At 28.3% G+C, this 6,960-nt stretch overlaps 1 protein-coding gene across 2 annotated transcripts in view; it reads left to right on the top strand.

Moving 5' to 3' along the window:
- The first annotated feature begins 1,802 nt into the window (after positions 1-1,802).
- The window catches only part of LOC125065851 (protein shifted), a 14,769-nt gene continuing 9,611 nt past the window's right edge, over positions 1,803-6,960 (top strand). For both annotated transcript variants that reach the window (XM_047673709.1, XM_047673701.1), the window contains exon 1: positions 1,803-1,955. The gene's annotated coding sequence lies outside the window, so the exon portion shown is untranslated. The remainder of the gene's footprint in view (positions 1,956-6,960) is intronic.

Genomic DNA, 6,960 nt, shown 5'->3' with positions numbered 1-6,960 from the left:
CCGCTGGTTAGGAAAGTAAATTCGGCCGAGAACAATCAGCAAGAAACACAGTAGTTACTCTTTTCCACCATTTTAATTATATATTTTTTTTATATATATGTCAATTGAGTACAATTAAGTGTTTGTATATCCTGCGTAAAAATCAATAAATTTTAAGTCCAAGCTTTATTATCTTTAATATAATCATGTATTAAGTAATATTCCTTATTTATCAATGTTTTTTTTTTTATAATATGTGCTTTAAATTTTTTCATTGGCCAAGTAAAAAATAACTGTTACATAGATCAATTTAGAATCGGTGGCAGAAAAAGTGTCACATAAGATAAGGTGCATCTTATTATAGAAACGAATACTGTGTCCCACTAAGGATGTATAATCTTTAGGAAGTCGGAAACAAGGTGTATCGAAAATAGAAATGTATCGCCATATACAAGAATAAACATTGGCACTGTGACGTAGGCGATTACCTAAGGCCTAAATATACCTTGGTATAATACAAGTAATTTACAGAATGTTTTTTTCTGTGCAATGATAAAACTACTGAAAATATTACATAACATTTTTTTATTTATCAAAAAACCAAAAAGTTTAAAATACACTGTGTATTCGAATCTAAGAAGGAATAATAGATTTACAAACCTTAGATTAACGTATGGGACGCGATTTGCAAATACCTCTATCGTCTTTAATTTTACTTCTAAAACAGTGACCCATTAACAGTTTCTTTGAAGTTCAAAACACAATTTTTTCGCTAATCCATAATGAATATAAAAGCTCTCGACCAATCGTAACGCGACAATTTGATTACAAATGTTGTTTATTTAGGTTTTGTCCTCTTGTAGTTGGACTAGACTTTCTATTATTCCTAGCTATTGACTCAATAAAGACACTTTAAGAATGTTTTTTATCACATCTCCATGTTTCACCTTTAATTTTGACAGAACAGAAACAGAAATAGCAGACCACTGCATGAATAGTTAGTTCTGTCCATGTCATTGGTCTACCAACTAGCATATTTTGAACCAACTGGTGAGATTCGTATAATAGATACTTTTATCAGCAGTGATATTTTATGTAACGTTTAGAATAAGCTGAATAATGTCACTAATATTTCTTTTATTTTGAATTAAGTTTCCTGTCCTAGACGTGATATCATGATGATACAAATATTTATTATTATTATACGAAATGAAACCAATTCGAATATATTTTTTTAGTACTGAGCAGTATAATAATATACAGGCATGCATGCATATGGTGTTAGGCTAAAAATATCAGAGCCATATAACTCATTATAGACGCAATAATTAAAGTATATATATAGGTATAATTTTATTTCGACAATAGGTTAAGAAGCTAGGCTTCAGTTCTAGTTCCAGTCTCCTCTCATTAATTATTAACATGTTAAATAAACATTGAATAATAAATAGGAAAAACAATACGAAAACTTGAAATACGAGAACCATTGTTTAAAAAGCAGACATTGTTGCAAAAATCCATTCTATAAGTTAGAGGTTCTAAATGAAAAGAAAGGCTAGGTTTTAATGACATATTCAATTGTTGCCATTGTGATTTCATGACTACTTTTATGAAATAAAAAAGATATTAGTATGTTGTGCATAGTATTGGATATATGTTACAGATCACGAAAGTATCACTCTTTGTGAAAAGTTTATAATCCTCGTGTCCGAGGATGGAAGATCAAAATTAATTCCTTTTTTTAGAAAGCGCCTTTAGGAGTAAATGTGTGGCACAAAACTACATACAAAAGTCAAACTATCGGACCCAGCGGCTGCGGCAGTCCGTGTTGAATCGTGTAACGAATAGCACGCGTACACTTTGTTTAAATTCGTTATAAAAAACGGTCTAGGTTCTCGATCAGGTGCAGTGAATTTATAAATATGATCGCGTGATTTGTAACCGTGTTCATATATTTATCACAGAATATATATCAGGTACGAATTGTATTTTGAAAAATTAATAGCCTTCGCGAATTTCGTTCAGAATACCTGAGAACATTGATCCCACTCATGTGTTTAATTGATTTATAGATTAGGATCGTGTGCATTCTTGAGTTTTGTGTTTTTATGATTTTAATAATTAATGTTTACGCCTACATATTTTTTTAAATATTTAACCATAGTCAGTAGTCAAATTTTTAAACATAATTTGAAATCTGTACTAAAATGAAACCAATAAAAATAATGACGAATTTCATGAATAATTTTTACTTTAATTTAGTACTAGTATATTTTTTTAAAACATCCTCTTTCCACTTATAAACGCGTAAAAATATAAACATTACTATGAGCCGGTGCCGAGGAAATCTGTAAACATAGTTTATTAATAGTGTCCCTGGATCATATTATGTTGAACTGTAAAGTGTGCATCATGTCCAGGTAAAGCTGGCTGTTCACTATATTAGGTCATTGATGAACGATTTGCACTTAAACTGGTTTCCAACTTCCAAGCGTGAACGGCAATTACATAAATAACATACCATCAAAGCGGTCCATTAATAAAATTTGCATACAATTTTATACAATTGGGTCTTAAAATTGATTTTAAATTACAGGCATATAATATATGAATTAATTAGTAAATTATAGATTATTAATTGTTCTTAGCAATACGAAGTTATTTAATAAATAATTAAAATCCAACCCATAGTTCAGTATTAAAATATGATTATATGTATTGTATTGTATTAAGAGTACAAACAATTTCTCATTTCAATATCTTTTTTATTTGTAAAACGTGTAAAATTAGAAGCGTATTAAAAAAATGTTAGATTAAAATACCGCACTCTTGTGGCTTTAAAACAGCAACATGACCACAACAGTATCCATGCAACATGTTTATTGCATGAGTATATTCTTACATGGAAGGAATTTTGAGTTTACTAATCTTATTTTTGCGTTTATATTACTGACATGTAATTAGATATCGTAACCTGACCGATAGAAATAAAAAAGATTTAAATTTGTCATATTAATATCGGCAGTACCAAACTATACTTTTTACTAAAACCTCTATATATTTGGAAAAATTACTTAATGTTACCTGTTATAACAATTTAATAAATTTATACGTAAATGATTGTTGTGTTGTATAACTTCCAAACTAATTGAGAAGTAGGGTAAATAAAGAAGTAAGTAATATCTAAAGAGTTGTGTCTATTAAACAAACACATCGTAAAAATGATTAGATTAAGAATTTGTATTTTGATTAAAGGTAAGTCTTCCTAATAAATTTAATTTCAACTTATTACAAAGCAATCAGTGGTATTTTTTTTGTCATAAATCTCAAATAAAATCATAATAATTTATTTCGAAGAAATAATATTCAAATTTACGCAGTAGGTGTTTGTTGATAAAATAACTTACTTATCTGATATATGTACATAATATAAAAATAAATATCTTTAGTTTACAACGTAGGATCACAGAGGATTGTTATTACAGTTTACTTTAATTGAATCTTTCAAACTAGCAACTATGTTGAATGTTTATTAAAGACATTAAGAATACAATAAAATATTACATTAAAAGGATATATTTATAATAAAGTATATATATTGTAAATTCATTATATATAAATATTTTTTCATATGTGAATTTATATTAAAAAAATATATTAATGTAATGAACAGCCGTCCTTAGTCGACGGACAGGAGCGGTCGCGGCCGTCAGCCGGACCTTGTTTTTTACTTTTTACTCGGTTACCTGTTCCCGAACGAGTCCGCTCAACGGCTGGTTAAGTTAACAAGTGCTTGGCAGGGGTGTCGAACCTTTTTTAACATTTCTAATTTTGGTAAAATTATTTGTATTTTTCTTTAATAATAATTGCTCGTCAATATCCAATAAATTACATTAATAGATGCAACGCCAGTAAATAATAAAATGTAATTCGCAAATAATTCTTATTATCAATGATAGCAGTATATACTTAAAAAAAAACACGTAGGTATGTAAGTACATAAGTAGGCGTTAGGTTATAAAGTAGAGTATAAAATTTCAACACTTCGATAACTAACGCGTTGGCTTTAGTTTCGCAAAATCGCATGGGGTCATTCGCTTGCAACGTCCCTTATCACAGGAAATGTTCGTCGCATCGTAGATGTGACATTCAAAACCGCAAATTGTATTTTTATTCAGTGATTCAGAAAATATCGGCTAATTTGTGACGATGGAACAGATATTAATAATTGTAAGACGAAAACGTTTATTTTTTATAAGTTTTTTTTATATTTGTCCGCCAAAAATAAAATAATTAACTCATAATAATTTTCAAAGAGGAAAGTACTAAATGTTTTGTTTATGCCGTGCAAATTATCTTTGACTCGACAGGTATATAGACATAAAACAAAAACGAAACATCAAATTTAATTAATAGAAATAATAAAAAGTATATATACCAATCGAAATATGACACTTATATGAAAATATTCACACTTGTCACACAAATAGAACACGAACAAATATGAGTTTATCGATGATGATTTAATTTTAGAAAAAATACGTTTATCTGCAAGGAATATAATCGTTTATCGATTTTATCTGTCCAAAAATTTTAAACCACTCCTAACGTTTTAATTAAACGTCACAATTATATGAGTAAACAAAAATTGACACGAAAGCTTCGTAATATCATCTGCAACACCCCCGCCCTTTCCTCACACACGGACAAAACTGCGAGCGGAAACTAGTTCTATGTTATTTATCAATATACATATCGGGTTAGAGCCTTAATTGTACCTGTTTGTTGACGAGACAGGTAGCCACGTTAAAATAGTTTGATAGATTATGTCATCAGTTGATAGGATAATTAACCTGGGCTATTTACGTATTAAAAATGATTAGACAACTTTTTACTCTCCTCATAAAGTAAAAATATTCTTATTCTAACTTATTCCAACATGCTGCTCCTTGCGGGTTGGTTTGAGATCTGCGTATTTATATATATACACACTCGGCCGTACCAGTTTAGATAAAACAATGTTTTTATAGATAAAATATTATTCTTTCAGCATATTTTAATTTACTTAAATATACAAATAAAGCTTATTTATATATTGCTTATGATTATAACTAGAGGTTAGTCAGAGTCAAGGCTTTACAAATACATCTTTGTCAAATGTAAATACGACAAAGTAAATACCTATGATGCTTATTATCTTTTTTTTTTAACATTAGTTGGTTTTAACATAATAAATAAGGAATTTATGGAATAACTGGTAATTCAACTTGAACATCTTGAACTATATTTTATTTAAAAAAAATCTTTAATGTAACATTCTCAAAACGTTCCACTGTTTGAACAAAGGCCCATCTTGTTATGAAGACTTAAAAATATATATTTATAGCTTATTACCTGCCTGATAAAATTCACCTGTTCCAGACTAAACAGTCTTCGATATTGTACCTCTCTTTACTTTTTTCATCACATTTTTTAATAACATATATTTTTTTTTCGAAATTAACTCATTATAATCTGAATAATAACTTAACTCATCATAATTAAATATTTCATCTTCTTTTATAATATTGATAAACAATTCATACAGATCATTTAAAAGAGGTAAAAACCGATGAATATACAAACATTTTTGATTGTGCATATTGACAACCCTATTGAATTTGATGTGAAAAATATTATCTGTTGTCAATGTTTGCGCTAATTATTATAGGTTATCTGTAAACAAACTGTTATACTGATAATAAATTATTAATAAAATATTTAAGTTAATTGAATGGAAGCATTCAATGTTCATTTTGTTGTAATATGATACACGTTTTTTATTGACATCATTACATTGAAAGTAAACAACTTCTGACTAGATTTATTTATTTACTTATCTCATTCGTACTAATCAAAAAAGTATAAAAATATGCTTTAAATAGCAAATAAAAAATTGTCTTTATCTTTTGCAATGCTCATGAAATAAATTTTACACTGCTAATCGTCTATTCGCTCGGGTTGTAGCATTAATATGTGATGTGCGTACACTCTTATCATGCAATCATAATAGGATTTTACAAATATAAATAGGATTTTACAAATTACCTTGATTTATTAATTGTCCAGAAATATATTTAGGTAAACGATTTTCGTATAGACTTTGAACAAAATCTGTGTTTAAATTTTTTTTACTTTATGTTTATGAATCAGTAATTTTTTATTAACATTTATAAATATAATGCGCTTAATAATAAATGTTAAAAATATTTACATAATTCTTCGAATTTAACTCCTATCATTACATACAAGAACATGAACTTTACGGTTGTCACGTCAATAATCTTAATTTAAGAATAGAATAATGTTTTATTTGAAAACACACCATAATAAACTTAATACTACAATATACTAAATTATTTGGGAACACAGGGAACCTTGGGAACACAAAATTTAAAGCGAGAGAAATTTCAAAGCACAGTTATGTACATATAAAATAATAATATCTATGAAAACACCTTCTTTTATGGATCTTAATATCGTAGCTTCCTGATTTAAGCATAAAAATTCGTCATTTATTAATTTTATTAGTATAGAAATTTTAGATATACCAACATTTTAAAAATCATTACGCAAGTATAAGGAAAATATTATTGGATGTACAACTAGACAAAATAGTTTAACACCCCTGACTTGTATTCGTGTGACTATTTTTTTTTTGTTAACACCTTTTGTTAGTATAATTCGACATCGGGAGCGAGAAAAAAAAAGTATTAGACATTACTTTTGACAGGGGTTATTTAATGAAGTTGTCGGGTTTTTTTACGCGTCGAGCGTTTCTCACGACTACTCCATTGTGGGAGCACGTCTCGAACGGTCCCAATCAATTATGTTAACTGTGATATTTTTTGTCTCGGACGTCATCCGACTATTTGTATGGTCAACAAACATATTATACGCCAGTTACACGCTTATTATTCGGTTTACATTTCGGTTAATGTC

The sequence above is a fragment of the Vanessa atalanta genome, chromosome 1, assembly GCF_905147765.1.
Source record: "Vanessa atalanta chromosome 1, ilVanAtal1.2, whole genome shotgun sequence".
Classification (NCBI taxonomy): domain Eukaryota; kingdom Metazoa; phylum Arthropoda; class Insecta; order Lepidoptera; family Nymphalidae; genus Vanessa; species Vanessa atalanta.
Note: the sequence above shows the minus strand (reverse complement) of the source record. Positions and strands in the feature narration are given on the sequence as shown.